This window comes from Oenanthe melanoleuca, chromosome 1, assembly GCF_029582105.1.
Source record: "Oenanthe melanoleuca isolate GR-GAL-2019-014 chromosome 1, OMel1.0, whole genome shotgun sequence".
In the NCBI taxonomy this organism is placed as follows: Eukaryota; Metazoa; Chordata; class Aves; order Passeriformes; family Muscicapidae; genus Oenanthe; species Oenanthe melanoleuca.
The window spans coordinates 44,134,907-44,155,474 of NC_079333.1; the positions used below are offsets into that span (position 1 = coordinate 44,134,907).

General features: G+C 35.0%; 1 protein-coding gene across 4 annotated transcripts in view; it reads left to right on the forward strand.

Annotated features, from left to right (window-relative positions):
- The window catches only part of SGCG (sarcoglycan gamma), a 104,002-nt gene that overhangs the window by 19,594 nt on the left and 63,840 nt on the right, over positions 1-20,568 (forward strand). For 2 of the 4 annotated variants that reach the window (XM_056482015.1, XM_056482023.1), the window contains exon 2: positions 11,135-11,226. The gene's annotated coding sequence lies outside the window, so the exon portion shown is untranslated. Of the gene's footprint in view, positions 1-11,134; positions 11,227-13,018; positions 13,187-20,568 lie in introns of those variants that run through there. The other 2 variants (XM_056482033.1, XM_056482007.1) reach the window with 2 other exon arrangements.

The window sequence follows — 20,568 nt, forward strand, 5'->3', positions numbered from 1 at the left end:
CCATAAATGCCCCTCTTTATAAAATCAATATCCTCTTTTTAAATATTATGTAATTTATTAAGTGAGACATTGAGATTTTCCTGGAGTTTATTCAAAAAAGACTATTGTTTTTGATCATTAGCCCAGATTAACACAAATGTATAGGCAGACCTTTGTTAATTTCACTCTCAAAATTATTTACATTTTCATTATTAAAGCTCTTCTTGGTAAGAATTATCTCAACAGTTCTGTAGAAGTCAGGATTTTCTAATGACTGCAAGCATCATCATCCTCTTAAGATTGAATCTTTGTTTCACAATGCCTATAGAGAAGCAAGATGACAAAAGCACCCATCTTTAGGAAAAGTTACAGATATCTCCAAAGGCACATCACTGGGTCTAGCTCAAGTGGACTCAACTCCCCAAGAAAGTTAAGCTATTCATACTCAGAAAAACATTAATTTGTGGAATTGTTATATTCTCTCACAGGGATGCTATTTATGGGTCCTTCCTAAAGCAGATGAAACCAAGAACTGTAATGAATTGCATGGGATTGGCTTAGGAATGAGGAGTGAGAATTGTTAGTACTTGACATTGTTACAGATGCTGCATTGCAATCTACAGAAAATTGGGAAACATCCTTCAGAGATAGCCAGTTATCAGCAGTGCTGCTTCTGCACAAGCACATTAAATATGTATCTCAAAGTTTGAAATTGTTGAATTCTGAGAAAATGACACAGAACCTTCTCTGCATTGCTAATTATAATTACTCTTTCAATAGCAAAAAAATAATAAATAAATAAACCCCCAAAGCTTATTTATGGTTAGTTATCTTCTGGGAATGCAGAGTAAGTATAAGGTCACTTTTGTTCATAAGAACTTGACACACTATTAGTTACCATGTGTCCATCTGTTTGTCTTGCTATTTTGTACCTCATCTTGCTAATCAGGACCTTTGCCCTCCTCTGGATCTGTTCCCTGGGCCCATACAGAGCAAGTAGTTGATTTTATGTGGCATTTACAGTAAAACTTTTGAAAAAAAAATAAATTTAAGGTAGTTATGCTTTTCGTAGAGGAATATAAGTAAGCATCTAAATTTTACTGTTTATTAAGTGCAGAAGTAGGACTATGAATCTGTCTTTTTTTGTCATATTTAATTTTGTAGTTTCTGAACATGCCATTTAAAAAGTTTCATAGACCCCAGAATATTTTCTATTATTTATGTTGGGATTTTTTTTTAATTATAAATGAGTATATAAAACTCATATAAATATGAATTAGGTTGATTTTTTTCTCAATTTTTTAACCATATAGTCATTAACAAATGCAAATTACCTGGTTATACTGCTATAAGAAGAAAATTTAAACTGGGGCTATTTGACAGTGTATTTGTGCATGTACAAATCATTGTTTCAAATGTTGATTGCTTGAAAAGAAAGCAAGCTACATAAACTATAGACTTATTATAAGAATATGCTGCATGTAGAAATAATGGTCTAAAACAAAGCCCAGTCTCTTCTTTTGCAGTGAAGGACAAGTGACGACTTCTCTTGCAGTGAAGACAAGATCCTTGCAATACATGAGGATGTAAAATGCTGCTTGTGCCAAGAGATACAATTTAATGTCGAAGAATCTCTTGGTCTTTTGTCCCTTTTTGTAGAGGTTACATTGTATGATTCAAAGGGTATTCTAAATTCCTGTATCATCTTGGGGAAGGTGCTGCTGGAAAGTGTTCAGTGTGTTTTGTTGCTCACAGAGGTAGTCTTTTACTTTTTAAGGGCTGTTCTCCTCAACCTGTGACTTGCACATTAAGCAACAAGAGCAGAAGTGGTATTTTTTCTGTTGCAGATTGGGTACTAAGCCAACAACCTCAAAATGCTCCTTCTTTGTTAGGGTCTGTCTTCTGTGGGATTTCCTCCATTTGTTTCTCTCAGAGTAAGGTCAAACTTTCCTGCAGTACTTTAGCAGTTGCTCATCCTGGTCTCTCAATGCATGGCCTTTGTATGAAGCATTATTACTATCTGCTCCAAGGATTTAACAAATTCCCTAGCAACAGTGCAAACACATTTTCATTCAACTCCTTCCAGTTCTTGAATGTGTAACCTGAAGGTGAGTCATTGTCTTCAATTTTTCACAGTCACTTGGGTCTCCATATCACTGCAGGAAGAGTATTCCTGTGTGCTGTTGCATGCTAAATATCACAAATGCAACACTCAGTGTCTGTCTTCTCTGACTTTCCAGTCTTCAGCTAACAACACACCCAGGAAAGCTGTCATGAAAATCAGTATGGCTGGAGGCAACTTCTCTTCTAGCCTCAGGTGTCAAAGTGCCAATCCCTTCTTGATTCAGTCTTAAAAATGTAAGGAGAACACAAATATCCAAAAATATTGCTTCCCTTCCTGTGCCATTTTCAGAAGTAAATCTGAATATAATCTTGACCAGACCATTTCTCCCCAGAATATTTCAGTAGCAAATAAAACTTCCATTCTTTCCATTTGCTCAGTCCTGTGGCCAGCAGTAGAGAATTGTGGGGAAATTTTGAGAGATACCTGTAAGTATTTTCACATGCACCCATGAATCTATTAGGCTATATATCTGGTTTTAAAATGAATCTTCAATAATTTTTTTCATCCTTTGAGGATATTATATAGAAGACAGACAAGGAGCACTAAATGGTATAAGAAATAAAACTGCTAGCTATTGATAGTAAAGCAAGATGCCCTCAACTTAAGAGAAAGCTTAAAATCTAAGCACGTCAAGCAAAGTTAATGAGGAAAGAGAAGTACATCAAGTGTCTACTAGAACTTACTTGAGAATATAAAAATAAAGTGCTCTGGTATTGATGGTTTTGCCAAGCCCAGAATCAGATTCTAAGGTTCCTATGAGGCAAGTAAAATCAGTTGATTGTAAAGTCTAACAATGACAATTAAAGAGAAAGAGCCCCAAGGATATGTGCACAAAATCTGAAAGGCTTGGCACTGACTACTTGTATGTTGCTGGTAACCCTTTAAGGGCTCTTCCTATCAATATTCTAGGAAATATCAAGGATACTTCCTTAGAAAGTGCTAGAAAAACTAGAGATGGCTCTAAGTCATGGTTAAACTGGATATGCAGCTAGTTATATTGTGCATAAAAGGATTCATTCAATTTTGTACCAGAGCTGACTAGAACAATGCACTTTTAGACTGGTTTTGGTGCTTATCTGCTGGATTAATACACCATAACAGAGTGGATGTGACAACCCACCCTTAAGGGGAAGTGTGGAACATCACGGTAGGTTGAGGTGGTCAGACACCTTTATCTTAGGAAATGGGGAGAGAATTTCTGGAAGTTGTTTTCTGCTGGAGGGGCTGATCTGTGCCTTGCCTTTGTGTTTAGCCTTGCAACCATTTTCTGCCAGTCAGTGGACTGGGTATTTGACTGCAGAGCTGAAAATGAAGCAGCCTGTTTGTGTGGTTATCCAGACAGTAAATGGCATGATCATACCAACTAGGATGCAGCTGTTGTCACTTCAGCTGATGCAAAGCCAATGAAGTGTGAGAAGTAAAGATGTGACATTAAATGTTTTGAGTAAATAACAGGGAAAAAGACTTTTAACCATACATTCTGATTGTGGTTAAAATGAATGTATCCCCTACTAGTCAGTACTTTGACTAGTATTGTGAAACTATTAGGAATCACAAGTTCACTAGAGGAGAAACTTGGAAATTTGGTGATAATGTTTCTTATTAAAATCAAACAAATTGTCTTTAATTTTGCACAACTAGAGCAGCTGAGTAGAGCCTACTTCATTTTGTTGTCCATTTCCATACTACTTGTTTTTTCTCTATTATTTATTATTTTTCAAAATAGCCTGTTAGAATGGGATGCCAAATTATAATAAACATTGCTCCAGATAGCAGTACTGTTTCTTGTGTAAACTGATACAACACTTTATTTTGCAAGTATATTCAAACTCTGCTCAGTAAGTTGAGATGTCATATTCTTAAACACTGCCAAAATTTATCAGTTTACATCTGTCAATTTTAAGTCAAAACTTCCACTATGGTTGCTCTGCTTGCTGTGGTTGCCTACAGCTCAGCCTCAAGGATAACCCTTCAAAATCCTAGATAATTACACTATTCCCATAGTTAATTTAAGCATTTCAATCAAAAGGAAATAGCTTATAGTCTGTTCCCTGGTTGATTATAGTTTCTTCTATATTAAAAGGGCGCCACTTAACATTTGCTTGCTTATGCCAGATGGCAAGTTCCTAATTAAATTCACTTCTCATGTGCCTAATTTTTCTGCTTGCATTTTGGCAAAGCTAAAATCTCAGTAGGGCAAACAGATAGTTGGGGTATACTAACAACATTATTATTGTTATTTTTACAGTCTTTCTTATGAATGGTAGCTCAAAAAGGAACTTATGGATCAAGAGCTGTGACTTAACCTTTGGTACTAAGGCTCTGCTTCAGTACAAGTTCAGGATGTCAAACCAGATTTTTAAAAATTATTTTCTCTACACTTCAACTGTTGCTCTTTAAGGGCTGTTTGGTTTTTGGTTTTGTTTTTTTTTTTTTTTTGGTTTTTTTTTTTTTCCACAGCAGGAGCATAAATTGCTATTTTATTATGGTGGTTGATAAGAAGAATTGCTGTCCATTTTCTGCTTCCTTTGCATTTGCCTTCTTTTTTTCTTCTTAGAAACATTGGAAAAGGAAAAACTCCTGAGCTAAGTGCTGAGCTTCCTTTGTCTGCCTAGTTAGGACAATCATCTTGATCCATAAAAGTGGCTCTGAATTAAGTACTTCAGTCTTGCATTTTTAAATATGGTTCAGTAGATTCTTCATGGAGTGATCTTGGGAAGTCATCAATTAAGTTATACCTTTAAATGTGTAGTGGGTGCTGGATGCCCAGCACCTACCAAAGCTGCTCTGTCTCTCCTCTTCCCAGCTGGATAGGGGGAGAGAAAATATCATGAAGGTTTCATGGGTTGAGATAAGGAGTGAGAAAGATCACTCACCAAATACAGTCATGGAGAAAACAGACTTTATTTGGGGGTATTACTGAATCTATTAGTAACAAAATCAGAGCAGGATAATGAGAAGTAAAAACAAATGCTAAAAACACCTTCTACCTTTCCCTCCTTCTTATCTCTATCTCCCTCCTCCTCCCTAGCAGTGCAGGAAGGCAGGGAATGGGGGTTACAGTCAGTTCTTCCCATGTTGTTCCTGCCATTGCATAGAGAGAAGAGTCATGTGTTAGTTATTTCTTGGGAATTTAAAAGTGAGGGACTCCGTTTCACAGTCAAAAATGGAAATGCTATAAAATACTGTATACTTCCTAGTTTCCAGAAAAATAGCTAATATATCTGTGGTTTAGGCTGTTTTATTCTGTAGCACGACAAATGCCTTTTATTGTGCTTTTTCTCACCCTCCACCCCATTTTTGGCATTTTAAAATACTAGGGCTTTTTTTCCCTGGCATTCTTTTAGTGAGTCATAAGGTGTAGTATGATTTTGATTGCAAAATTAATAGTTCTCTACTTCAGAACAGCTTTACAATGGGAGCTTGTAAAAGGAAAAATCATTAATCATTCTGTGTTTTATAGCAAAGTTTTAAAAGAAAAGTAAAATGCTTTGGGAACATTGCTTTTTCTTGGCTACCAAAAAAACCACAGGAATAATCAGTATTGGATAAAAGCTTTTCCTACACTGACTGCAAGACATGAATTCATTCAGTGGCAGTGAAAATATGTCTGATTTCAGAAAACACATAATTAAGTTATATTACGGTGTATGTATACTGTGCAGATTATTGAAGAACAGTGTGTCCTTTTGTCCATTAGCAAATTCATTCTACAGCATAGGGAGGCATGACCTAACCTGGGGACTCTTTTTTCTTCTTACTTGATGTGTTCTATTTATAAGACTGACTGTATCAGGTAAGATTTCAGAAGGAATTAGAGAAGATTGTCATTCCTTAGGGCATATAAAAATACTCTAAAAAAGACAATTTCAGAAATCACAAATTTATCAAGGAGTAAAAAAGCAGGAGGAAGCACAGTAAGAGTCTAAGAACCTGCAGCTCCAGAGGAGCAGTTAGGAGGAGAAATTGCTGCAAAGCCTGCAGAGCTGCAAGTCAAATTTCACAGGTGATAAAATGGAAGCCTCCCTGATACTGGGGGGAACTTCAGAGTTTTTTGCAGTAAAATTACTGAGGAGACAGACATCAGGTCTGAAAGGAAGGGTTCTGTGAGCAAAGAAAAATTACTTGTTTATAAGCTTTCTTCCATTTGCATTCTGTCTTATCTGGCTGCTTCCAGGTTCTCTATTTATAAAATTCTTGAAAGAAATAGTATAATCTTTGAGACTTATTTTGAGGAGCTCACCATAAAGGAAACTTTGAAGCAGATCCACTTTAAACTTCTGTTTTATATGTGTAAATATAAACACAAATTGTCTGGAAATAGCTTGTGTAAACTCATGTAATTTTATTATACAGCTGAAGCCTTCATTACTCCCAATTCCCTTCTACACTGAATATTCACCAGAATATGTGAACAGAAGCAATCATGTAAAATGAAAAAAAAATTATTACTTCTTTGTCTAGATTAGTGCTAAATAAAATTTAGGATATCGATTCTTTATATTCTTGTTTTGTTCATTCACTGATTTATACTAACACCCTCATTTTACTTGTATCAAGATATAACTGGGTAAATGACTGAATTTTACATATTAGATAAAGCATTCCTTTGGATTAACTCCCTTTTCAATTCTGTGTATTTTCTTCTGTTAGCTTTTAAATGTTAATTTTATGTTTTGTTTTGTTTTTTGCAAGTGCTTTTGGTATTTTGTAATCTGAACCTGTGCAACAAAAGAATTTAAGGAAGTTCTCTTTAGGTCTCATAACAAATCAAGAATGTGTTCATTTGTTTATACTAAACAGCCAGTCTGACTTATTCTCTTTCTTTGAACATACATGCTGGTCTGTGGTATGACCATCCTAAAATAACTTTTCCCTCTTGTTTAACAAGGAAGAAGCACTGTTTTAATACTAAAATATTAAATAGTTTTTCATTTTTTTAATCACTTTTATTGAAGACTGAAGTTTTAAGAAAATTAAACTAATGGAGATTCCTTCCATAATTTACTAGTCAGTTGCTCCAAATGTAAAATTAGAATCCACTAAATTCTGAGCATGAGTCTGTGGCAAGGGCCCGAGTTCTGGAACAATGGTTTCTGTTATAGGGTTCTGGCCAGAACACTGTAATTTCCATGGTTTCACTTCTCTTCTTCTAAATCTTTTGAAACTGGAGACATTTTTCTTCTGTGCCTTAACTTTCTTTTTTTCTTTCTGGGAAGATGCATGGTGGTACTGAATGAGAAAACTATTCTAGTTGAAGAAGTAGACACTGAATAACTGGATTTATGTGTTTTATATGCTTATGTTTCAAATGCAAGTTAGTTAAAAGCTTTCTTTCTCAGGATTAAATATATGCTGTGTTACTGAAATATAACATTTAATAATAAAATGGCAGTCTTTTTTATCTCTTGATCACCAGTACTTCTGCTCTGTCAGTGAGTAGGGAAGGAAGCAAGAAAAATTAAAAAAGATAAAACAAATAGGAAGAAAGTAAAAGAAAATCAAAATATTCTTTAGGGTTTGTATCTGTACAAGCCATTATGCAATATGAAAATGTGGGTACAGAGGCAGTGCTTCCAAGACCTGATAAATCTGTTCTCCCATGGAGGTACAGTCATTCCATTTCCTGTTTCATATGGCCACCTATGCTGGGTGACAGCCATGTGTTCCACTTCCATGCCTCAGAATTCAGATAGCCCAAGGCAGGCTGGACCATCCTGCTCTGGACATTCAGTGCATTTCAGGTTTTGCTTTTGTTTTTGGTAGAGCCCAGATGATGTAAGAGGAAATGTTATGACCAGAGAACATGAAATGTAGTTCTCTGTTGCTTTTCAGTGCTGTTGACTTCTGTTGTAGAAGTGATTTGACATACTGTACAAAATAGAATTGTAAGTACATTATTCTGCCTGTCACAGAGTGCTTGCTGATGGAGCTGTGAGTAGGTGCACAATGAATCATATCCTAAAATAAAAATCCCAATGCACAAAATAGCACAACTATTAAAAAGTGCTTTGCTCCACCCTCCTGTCCAGAGTATTAGAGAGTTTCATATAAACCGAAGTATACAGAAATCTATATACATTTACATTTCTGTATACTTTGGTAACTATACCAAAGAAAGAAACATTTCTGATTTGGTTCCCAAGAAAAAGCTATCAATTAACTTCCTCAGGCAAAGAGTATTTGCACTTCATGGTTAGGAGAATTGCTTGAATTATGCCAACAATGCGACAGGACAAAATCATTACAAATATTCTTGGACATTTAGTGTTTGGTGGGTTTTTTCCTCTTTAATACTTAGGCAACTTTTTCTGCTTTAAAGGTAGTGCTGTAGCAAAGTCCCTCTATTGTGTCTTCCAGTCTGCATAAGCTGCAGACTCCAAATTAATCTTTTTATCTGGACTCTTAGAAAGGGTGTACAAACATGGGCTTTCTTGTTTGCCCTTAGAAGATAGATTTATCCTGACTTATCTATGCTCCAAGGCAGCTGTCAGGCTCATCTTTGCACAGAGTGCAGTGGTGAGCACAGAGTACACACACAGCTTTTCACTTGTTGCTTCACTACTTAATCTCTTTTAATAGTTCATGCAGAATTATACTCACAGAAATGAGTATATCTTTTAAAATCAGATTGTGTAGATGCAATCCAAACAGAAGATACCATTTAACACATGTATCCCACACCCCAAAAAAAAAACTTAACTAGCCCTCTGTGACAGTTTGAAACAGTTCTATATAAGTTAATTTTTTGTCTGTGTAAGTTTGAAAAGAGATTGAGTAGAGCTGGTGAACAATAAGCAAAAAAGATTCTTCTTCTGGACCCACTGAGTGTATTTGGGAGGAAGGGTGATAGAATGCTTCAAAAAGTGGCATAGAGAAAGGGGATGTGGCAGCAAGGAGCCAAAGCCTAACAGCTGAAGCAGTGATTGAAACACAGTGAGGGTGATCAGGCCATACACCCAGAGCCAGCTTTTCCTGCTCACAGATTAAAAGAGTTCCTAGAAACCAGACCTGCCATGCCCTGACACAGGGCAGTTGGATACTTACAAGTGCTTTAATTTTCACATTGTCTTGCATAGTACTTTTCAGAGTTTTCTCTTGGAGTTTATTTTTGTTCATTCTCTAACAAAACAGAGATGTTCCAAGTTTCAAAGCTGTTTTGAACCTCCTTATAGATATCCTGTAATGGAAAGGTCTGAGAAGATCTCCCTTAAAGCCTTATATGGGCTTATATGGGTCATATGTTTATATTTTAAAATATTCCTATTGGAGTATTTTCCACTTTGCAACACTTTAAAGCAATTGCATTTTTATAGGTTTAATTGGTCTAAGAGTAACTTTTGAGTGTTTTTGTCTGTTTATATGGGAAAGATAAAAGGCTCTTTTGGCTCACTCTTTTGCTCAGGTTTAGAAGATTACATCCCATTTTAAATATTCACCACATCCCTTACCTTAGGAGGAGGCAAGGTCTCAATCTATCAATAAATGACCAGCTGTCCTATCTCTTAAAAATTTAAAAAGCCCATTAAACATAGCCATTTCATGTTCTGGAGGGAAACACTAGAAAAATTCTTTCCAACACTTCCTGCTTGATACCATAGTGGAGCCTCTTAATATAGTGGGAAGTCAGAACTGGAAAACATCAGTTTTGAAAAGGTGATTTGACTGTGGCATCATTATTCAAAATTATGAGTAAATAAAATGCCCAAGAACAAGAACAGAGGATACTTGGACATTTCCCCTCTGTTACTGGTAGTCCAGAAGTGTCTGGTAAATAATTACTTTTTATATTTTCTGGCCATTATTAACATTATCCCCCACTTCTGGAATTTTTTTAGAATTCTAAAAAAGAATTGTTTTAGCACTTGGTCAATATTTGGTTCTGCATTCATACTTTTTTCCCCAAGGTTTCTGCCATTTTATCTTTAAATTTGCTTTTGCTACACTACTTGACCTTTCTGAACCTTTACCAAAGTATCTTTAAATATTTCATATGTCAAAACTCGTGTTTCATAGATTCTTTTAGATTGAAAAAGATCTCTGCTGTCATAAAGAGTTACACATCTGTACAACCTAATTTTAGTTATTTTTAGTGTTTTCCACATAATCACAGTATTTCAGATAAATTCAGTTTCCTATACAGGCTAGAATATTCTTGTTTCCTAAATACCCTTTGCTTACCAAATCCTTATCACAGTCTTTATACATCTCACAGACTTGAAAAATATCTGACAGGACCAAATGTCCTCTATGTCCTTTTTAGTTAGATAAATTACTTAAACTGATACCTGATAGTGTCTTCACCACTATGTTGTTTTGTTCTTTGAGGGATAAGCAGATGTTCTTGAAATCTTGCAGGCATACACTGAACTTCTGTTAAAATTAAAAGAAAAAGAGAGGGGAAAAAAACATAGAATCAGTTAAAACAGCAGAATATTGAAACCATAATTTCTGTTGTTTTTTTTTCCCTAGTTAGTCAGGTGCTGATATGGGTGGACTCTGACAATGTGGAGAATTACTATGTCTGCTTAGTTACCTTTCCAGGACTAAGTCACCAGCCAATTACTTTCAAAATCCAATTGGAAAGGGGGTTGGCAGTTTTGGGGTGAGGAATAGGATACCAGCATCCTTGAACTATGCCAAAAATTACTTGAAGGAGAGAAATATTTAGATTTTGTACAAAGGTAGTGTAACCCCATAAATGAAGTTATTGTTCATTATACTAATGGATTTCAATCTTTCAGTTGCAACAGGAATATTTTTTATTATTTTGTATAGATTTTTGACTAATGTTTATTTCTCATTTATTGTAAACTCTGCTGTCATGAGCATTTGCAGTCCAAACAGCTGCTGGGTGTCCAGTGTTTCATTTGTTTATGTCACAGTTTTAAGCTGAGGGAAGTTTGGCCTCTCACTTGTAAGATGATGTCAGTTAAAGTAGAGAGGAGGGCAGTTAATGAATATATCTTATTTTTTCTTCTAACTCAAGCAAAATTTTGCTTTCTCTTTCCTTTCTTTGCATTTAAATAGGAAGACAGCTGCCTTCAGATGGTACAGAACTCACTGACAGTTGCTCTTGCTTCAGTCCTACTTCATGAGAACTTCAGAAGTTACTAACTGAGGTATTTATTTGTTCTTTTCATTTTTTCAAGTTTTAACTTTGCAGAAATTACTTATGTGGAAGAGCAAGACAAAGGAGACATCTAGACCAGTGAAGAGAAATCATGTATGGAAAATAGCACAAAGTTCTGTCATAAAGAGAACTAGTAGGATCTAATCTTTCAATGGCTCGGCACTATGTTAGTCAATCTTTTTTAGATGTTGAGAAATTAAATAATTACAAATACGTCAAAAGAAAACAAGCTAAAATGCAGTTAAAAACATTGGGATTTTGATAGTCATGCACCCAATTTTATCTGATCCTCTGATTTTCTCCAAGAATGGGCAGAAGATTTTGCAGAAAATCCCTAGACATAAATACTCCATTACCTAAATAATGAATAAATAATGAACCTTTCAAAACTGTCCATCATTTATAGATCTCTTCCTGTAATGCTTAAAAGGAATTTCAATTAAAGAAAAGCTTTGGTATTAACACAACATACAAATGCTTTCCTCACACTTTATCTTTCATACCACCCTGAGAATAAATATACAACCTGTTTTAAAAATATTGATAAATATTTTTATTGGAAATATTTGTCATTTTTGACAGATACTGGTGAATTAATTTCTTTGCAGAGGAAAAAAAATACCATTTGTATATGTAAATAGAGTCTGATAAAGGATTTATGGCCACAGAATTCATGAAGGGAAAAAAGTATCTTATAAGCCTGTGATCAGCTGGATTTGTGTCAGTCCTAAATTTATGATCTGCAGCTGTTAAATGTGTGATAGGAGCTTCATCTTCCAAAGCATGATGACAGTGTGAGCACAAGGCTGAGAAAAGGAAACACAGCGCTTTGAGAAATGAAACTGTCCAAACGTGGGTGATGATTGCAATGCTTCACATAGCACAAACCTTTTGTTCTGTAAATCTTACAAATGCGTGTTTTAATGCTTTTTAAATTGTGGAAAGCTAGCAGCACAGATTCTAACATAGCTGAGGTTGAACAAGAAGTCTGCTGGACAATGTTTGTGTAGGCAGTCTAATGTAAGCAGTGCCAGATGCCAGACTGGAATTCTTTTTCTGCATTTGAGAGCTCAAAGCTTTGATGGTACTGCAAAAAGTAAGGAAAAAAAAAAAAAAAAAAGGACATCTTATAACTTCTATAATGTCTGAAATCTGAAAGTATGTAATATATGCAACTTTTTTTTTTTGTACAGCTCCTAGTATTTATGTGTGTCTGTGCATATATATGCATCTGGTTTTTTGTGTTTTAGATACCAAGACAGGCTTTACTTCTTGGAAAGATTGGTAATTGTTAGTATGGTTCTTGTATAAAATTTATATGTGCTATTATAGGTATATTACAATATCTTTATTTCCTTTTTTTAAGAGACTTTTTATATGCCAACCAGTATATATTATGCCTAGAATAATGTTAGCATTAAAATGAAAAGTTTTCAGAAAATGAACTCTTAAAATTCAGTTGAGGTTTTTCATACAGATTCAGAAAAGAAAGCAGAAGTCTTTTTTGTTTCTAATTTCACATTTTATGCTGCTAGCAGCCAGCTCTGGTAATGGTTTTTATGTGCAGGTTCTGTGGAGTGCTCACATTTTCAGATTTTAATAAAGAAGTTGGTGTTATGTGACAGGCTGAGTGATTTCAGTGCACGTTATGGATTGGTTGTGTCTTGCAGCGGGCAGTTCATTTCTGGAGTCAGTACACAACCGCTTTAGCAGTAGAATTAACCGCTTATGTCACAGATTATAATTAGCTGTGTCTGTGTGCCAGAGCAACAGGATGGAATGCAAAACATAGCCAAACATGTGAACGAATTTTCTTCCAGTGATATTTGGCCAGACCTAAAATATCTTCCACTCCAGATCTGAAGGTAGTGGAAAAGTTAGACAATTCTCTCTTGGAAAGAGACCGGTTGTAGTTTATTCACAAGTCCACATTGTTTCAAATCTCCAAGGTAAGGAACAATTTTTAAAATTTATTTTTGTATCTGTGTTAAAACATCAGCATATTAACAAATTAGTACTTTTTATTTGTTCTTTACTTGTTACATGGTTGTGTTCAACTTCTGTCTAAGTTTCTATGCAACATTTCAGACTGATTTTGTCCTTACTGAAGGATAATTTTGATCCTTATCCTAAATTATGTGTTAATTTTAAACTACAATTATTATTTTAGATTCAGTTTATTTATACTTGTCTTTACAATTTAATGTAGTGTTAACTTACACAGTTTAAACTTGCACTTCTGTAATATTAAGAAGCTAAATTATAAATCAAGTTTAGTACTTTTAAATCTTTTACAGTATCATGTTACTGTACTTATATAAATATCTGATTTGCAGTAGTAAACCTCTGACGCTTGTAGCTATAGCTTTCTCTCAGTTTATTTATCACATACCAAAAGTTAAATTTAATCAAGAACAGATCCATGGTTCTGCTGAACACTTCTTTTTGGCTTGATCGTGTGATAAAAAACTTCCACCTGAGGAATTGTTACCAAATTGTTTCTAACTTCCATGAAGCATACTTGAATTAATATAGGGCTTATAACTGTGTGTGTACAGAACTCCTTTTGCAAGTTTGGAATCTCCTTGAATTCAGATACATTTTCTCGTGGAAGAAAATTACCGACTAGGTATCAGTGGATTACTGACTCATTATCAAATGATTTATGGGATGATACTTGGTGTCTTGCCACCAACAGGTGCTTACACTGCATACTTAATCATGAATCTGAATGAGATATAAGTTCCTAAAACAGGATATTGCCAAAGTGCAGGAATGTGATTTTAGTGCATAAGCACCAGTCAACTGGGGTCCTTTTACTGAGATATGGATGTTTTGGCTGTATCTGTCTTAAATCTCCTCCTACTTGAGAGGAGGTGAGTCATGTCCTAGAAGTGTCTGTCTATCTCCATTTTCTGTGGAGGGGGCCTAGGTAAGTGTGGCTGATGTTGTCTGTGTTTGGAGAGATAAATTTTGGCCTGCACAGTCACTTCTAAATGAGTAATGCATTTGGGTGAACTATAGGAACTTTGTACCATAGAGTTCTGGAAGTTTGTCATCAGTTAGGATTTTGGAAGTTTTGTTTGTGATACAGTCACAAATTATGCCACTTTGGCTGAGATGGATTTCTATTTATCTTCTAAACAAATGTTCTATTAGATACACCCCTCCTTTTTATTATGTAATGAAGAAAAAATGGTCCTAGAATACCACCAAAGGATAAGAACAACTACATTGGGTTAAATTAAAAATAAAACGGTCTAAATTAAGCCCAGCATTAGAGGCAACCGCTTAAAATCTCTTTTCTAAAGCTTTACACTTTTGCATACAGCTCTTTCCTGATTGAAAACTCAGTGGTTTAAATCTTGTTATATTTTGAGTTTTATTCCTAATGATAAGGCACATGAAGTTATGTGTACAAAGATCCTCTTGCCTGAGTAGCCTCATGGGATTTTTTTCCTTCCTGTGGAAAGTAATGTCTTGTACATGAAATACAAATCCCTGGTCCTAGCCTCTTACTGTTTTTAATTATTTTCATGACTTGGAATTAAGTAAGCTGGATTTCTTGTGGACTTATTTCTCAGAGCTGATTGTCTTACACGTTTAATGAGCGGTGAGTGAAGGTTTTTTGAAACAGAGACATTTACAAGGTCTTCTTCTCACATCAAATTTCTGATATTTTATAAGGTCTTCATGACAATTATGATCCCTCAGTAAAGACATAAACAGGGGTTCTTATTTTCTCTGTTATCTCATTTTCAGAAAGATTGCAGGAATGTAGTATTTGAGGCATCTGCTTGTTGAATTTTGTTGAAAATGGCCAAGAAACTCAAAAGCTATTGAAGGAGGTAGGGAAAATGAATGAGAGACAGATGATTTAGAAATTGATGTAAGGATTGATTGCTTTTTTATTTTATAAACCAGGCTAAAAGCATCATGGCAGTTTGGATAACAGGTTAATTCAATATGCTGGTCAAATTTTCAGCTCGGGTAATAGTATTCTCACTATTTAATTCATCTTAGCTTTGGCTACCTGGGCCATCTTCTCATTAAACCTTTCTGTATATCTGCCAAAAGCTGTTAAACAGCTGCTGCATTTCATGCCATGGTTGGTTATGTTTCTGTGGTGGATGAACTCTGTCTAAGACTGTGAAGAGAAAAATAAACTAGAATACATAAATATTATTTAAATGGAGTCTGGTATGTACTGAAGTGTTGGATAATGCTGGTGGCAATCATAAAACACATGCTTTTCAATAAGGTGTATGTTTGTTTATGTTTGTGGATGTGGATATCCTGAGGGTTGCCTGTAAAAATCAAAAATATATGTATTTTCAATAAAGGGATGTAGAGATGGAATCATCTTGTAGTAATGACTGTTAAAACTTCATTTCCTCCTTTTTTATTTGCTGTGCTGTCAGTGCTCTGAGGAACAGAAGTTTCAGTACCTTTGCTTCACCTTAACTTTTTCCACTATATCAAGTGCCAGATACTAAGTTTTATACAGACTTTTTGCATCTTTGCCGTATTAGTTGTGGATACTTGTGGCTTTCAGAAAAGGCTGTCTGTGTCAAGTACAACAGCCTGTTTCATGTTAAAGTCTCATGTAGGTCCTACCTTGAATTTCCAAGCTGTTAGACCTTTCTGTGAGAAGCATGCAGGCTCCTGATGGAAGTAGACAAAGTCTGCAAAGTTCCACTGCACCCAATTTCCTCAGTTTTGAGGGAAAGGATTTTAAGTGAGAGGCAGTAATAATTAAATAAAAACCATATTTTGGTGACTCCAGACTGCTGAAAACAGAATAAAATGGAAGAGTTTCTTTAAAAATAAATGCTCTGGAATGGTGCTGAATCAATAGAGCACAGCTGTGGCAATGAACCCTAACCACAGATCAGGCTACATTAGCAATGCTGGAGATATCAAGCTCCTTCCAAAGGCCTCATCCAGTCTAGCTTTAAACTGGAATAAGTGATCTCCAGAGATCCATTATAGCCCAATTTTTTCTGGGATTCTCAGAATTTGTTCAGATTTTCCTACCTATTCACTTTATTGCCATTATTAATTACCTGCTGGTTTTGTTTAGTCACCTGGCTGTCTTACTAGCTGGTCCAATCTTCAATGTTTCAGAGTTCATGGAAGAGGGCATCACAATTTAATAAATGTGAGATTGGTAGCTAGCAGTATTCTCAGGCCACGTAAAGTTGCTGTAAATTAATGAGAATTAACTATAATATTTGGCTTGGAAATACAAGGAAGGAAGGACATGGATTCAGAACTTAAAGCTTAAAAACTGACAGTATTACTTTAATATCAGCATTCCCTATGAGCTGAAAAGCCATGGGAAGATATTTGTACACCTGGCAGAGAAGGTTGTTGTTATTGATTGCCTGAGTGAAAGTTTTCACAGGAGGGATAATAAAATGATAAGACAGATTTCAGTATGTGAAGGAAGAAGAGGTTGATCTGAGTTTGGCCTGAGTGCCAAACAAGAAAGTGAGCATGGTGAGCAATCCCAAGAGCCAGCACAGCTGAGGCAGAGGAGGCAGTGTTGGGTTTGTTCCCTCCACATTCCCGTGGCAGTGTCCTGACACACACTGTGCCTTTGCAGGACACCCCAAGACTTCTAGCATGCATTCTGGTGCTGTAAAAAGTCTTATTTCAGGGCTGAAGTGGTCAGAGTTTTCCCAGAGTGTACCCAGAGCCAAGTTTTATGTAGTAAAAATGGATGTGGCATAGAATTTTACGGAGGTGGAGCCAAACCTTTTGTGGGGTGGGCAGCAAGACCAAGATAAGACCTGGTGGTCCTATATTGCCTGTGCTAATTTTCAGGCTACTTTTCTAATCTCAAATGCTCAAACAGACTTGATACACCAAAAAACTTGCTTAATTTTCAGCCTCACTCTTTGGTGTAAGAAAAGTTTTGGTTTTGTTTTTTTTTAGCCCCAACACTTTTCTTCCCTGTAGCATTTTACTTGTAGTTTCATTCTGTTATGGTAAGTATTTCCCATTTAATGAAAATACTGATGACATCTGCTGAAGGCTGTTGTCTTGCTTAAACATGGAACTGCATTACAAAATATTTTATTTCATTTTGAATGATTTCATGAGTCATTTAATAATTCTGTTTGGTGCTTGTGTGAAGATGGTGCTTCCAAAAACAGAAACGCAGTTCTTATATTGACAAGGTTGTATAAGACTAATAATGTATCTTCATAACAGAGAAAAAAAGCATTTCTAAGCTATACTTGACAAAACAACTATATTTATTTGGATACCCTCCATTCTTTCTGTATGGAGTATTCTGTTGAAACTGTTAGTAACAACTTTGAAAGTGAGAGTGCTTGCTTTTTAAATATATATTCTTATTTTAATAATTTTGCTTTTTGCTAAACATCTGTTGGACTGATAGTATTGTGATTCATACTTAGTGATAGTTTAAACTGATTTTAGTCACATTTATGGAATTAAAAGCTGTATCGTTTTAGTCATATAGAAAAAATCTAAAATACTGATTAAATTCAGAATATTAATATCACTGTCTTCCTGTATCAGAAATCCTAAGGCACCTATTAACAAATGGCTTTAACTCAAGAAAAAATTCAAAGCTAGCCTTCAAAAACTATGTAGAAATAAGCTTTGATTTAGGATTGTTTGGTAATCGAAGCATATAAATGCCTAGAATGCAAAATAAGGAAATCAAAGGCAGCAGAAAGAAAAATTAATCTATATTCCTTTGCATTATCAAAAGATTCCATCTTTTGGAACCTTTTTTTTTTTTTCTTTCTTCAGCATCCTTAGGTACTTCATCTTTCTCCCCGTATTTTACAATATCCACTTACACATCTCATGTTTGTTTCCTGAGTGTATTCACTACTTAACCTTTTTCTCTTATCCTCAAGTGTCTACTCACAGTGTTTATTTTACTGTATTTAAAATGTGGAGGCTTTTTTATATATCTGATCTCATATTTTGTAAATTCATGGCTAAAAAGAAACAAAAACATTTTTAAGGTAATTTTCCCCTACCAAAAGAGATCTCCACCTTGTGGTAGGTGATTTTAAGTTTCAGCTGAATTTATCCAGCATTTTCTTTAAACTGAAATAATAGATTCTAAAGCTTTGGGGGCGCTCTGCTTATGTACACCAGAGGCTCTCAGTTGTCCTTAGGTTGAACTAAGCTTTTCTGAAAAGTTATTACCTTCCAGAAATGTGTGTGACATTGTTCTTCCACTGCCAAGTAGGAAATCAATTCTAGGCAGAGTTTAGCAGAGTTTAGTTGCCCAGTTGGTAGAGAACAGTCCAAATCACTGCAAATCTGGACTAGGTGAACCTGCAGGCATTAAGATATAGTGTCATTTATCTTTATTTTGCCATTAGAAACTTGCATATTTTTCCAGAATTTGTGTTTAGAAAAACCTGATTTGCAGCTCTTGATCTCTGATAATGTCTTCGGCTACAAAAACTGATGAATGGGTCAAGCACTGCTGTCCAAATCTGAAAAATAAACAACATCTGACTGAAGTTTAAAAAGACAGCGTATACTTGTGCTCTATGATTGTCTTTTTTCTATGTATGCCTAAAGGATAACTTTAGGAACTTCAGACATACTGTCTAGAGAAGGTAATGTCCCTGTTATTTGATCCAAATAGGAATTGTTTTCCAATTACTCAAATTAGAATCATTACAATGAAGAAATCTTTAAAATAAAGAAAAATAAATCCTACATTTCAGATTATACTATTTGATTTATAACAGAAAATCAACTTTCAACTAAAGTTAAGGATTTTAGTAATACTTGCTGATTTCCTTTTTGGATTGAATACTTTGTATGGAAAATTCCACTTTGAAATACAGGGAGTAAATATGTTATGTCTAATAAGACATTTTCCTTTTCATTTATTTTGGAATGCCTACTTAGCAGGTTATTTAGGTTTTGTTGATGCTTCATTTGTTTTTACAGCTAACTGAAAGATCAGCTATGTCTTCCTTAAAGGTTTTAATCCAAGAACTGGTATACTGATTAAAGCCAGTATTTATACACTTTTCCATGTTCTTCATTTTCTGTGTTTCTTGCATTGTATTATTGCTTTGTCACAGCTGCTTAGAAAAAAACTTAGAGATGGTTGCTGCCTAAACAGTTGGAGTCAACATCACCAAAAAAGGCTTCAGCAGTACAAGTCTTTTGATGATGTCCTTATGTGTCTAATACACATTTAAAATAATTGAGTTTTCCCCTGTGTGAGTAAAAATGAGTAATAAAGTTGTTATGACCAGGACTGCAAAGCAACGGGAACACATCATTTTGTAGTCATTGACATTTAAAATTCATCAGAAAAGGGCAGAGGTTTAAAGTATGTAATGAGACATAGCATACATAGCAAAGTATTTTGCTTCCCCTTCTACTGAAAAGTGAATTTTGAATCTTTAGTTTAGCTACATGTGACTTGTCAAAAAAGGTACAGTTGTTACTTAACAGATGCAAGGTCAAATTATTCTATAGTGTTTTTTTAAGTATGTTTGTGATGAATCACTTGAATTAGGGAGGGAAGACTTTAGGTTTAATTTTCATCTCTAGCCTCTACATCTAGTTCTATTCCTTCTTTGGTGTATTTTTATATTTAAAAAACCCAAAAAACTTCACAGAATAGCAGTATAACTCCATTTTCTACATGAAATCATTTATCAAGGCTAAATAAGCTGCTTTTCAAGGTCCACAACCAACACAGGAAAGCACCACAAAAGGGAGTTATTTTGTAATTGTGCTGAAGTCTACTAAATGGACTGGAAGTATACTTCTCAAGAGGTAACAGCATTCTACCTGGAAGTAGCACTTTCATAAAAGCAGCAGCAAGACAAGGAAAAAGAGGGAAAAGTTATGCTAGTGTTTATGTCTTTATGTACTTAAATAGAGCTATTTGTTTTCACTCTCACCTCTTCCCATCTCTGACGACATGAAATCCTTTTCCTGCAAACAACATTGAGGGTAGTGTTAAAGGGCTTTTGCTAAAAGCCCTCTAAAAACAGGACTTGCTTTAGGAACTCTATAAGATACATTTTGGTCTTGCTGCTGGTAATCACTGTGCTATGATAGATGCACATAGAAAATGAAAATAAATGTTTAAAGTACTTTTAAAGACATATGCAATTGCTTTTATAAAAAAGTAACTAAATTTATTTTTTGTCTGGTAAACATACATGCAAGATTATGACAGCAGAGATTCTTTCATAATTTGCCTCCATTAGAGGGATTGCTTTCATTTTCTTCACATTTATTTGGAATTTCAGGTCTTTTGATGTGTTTTCAATGACCCCAACAAAGATTATTTTCCCAT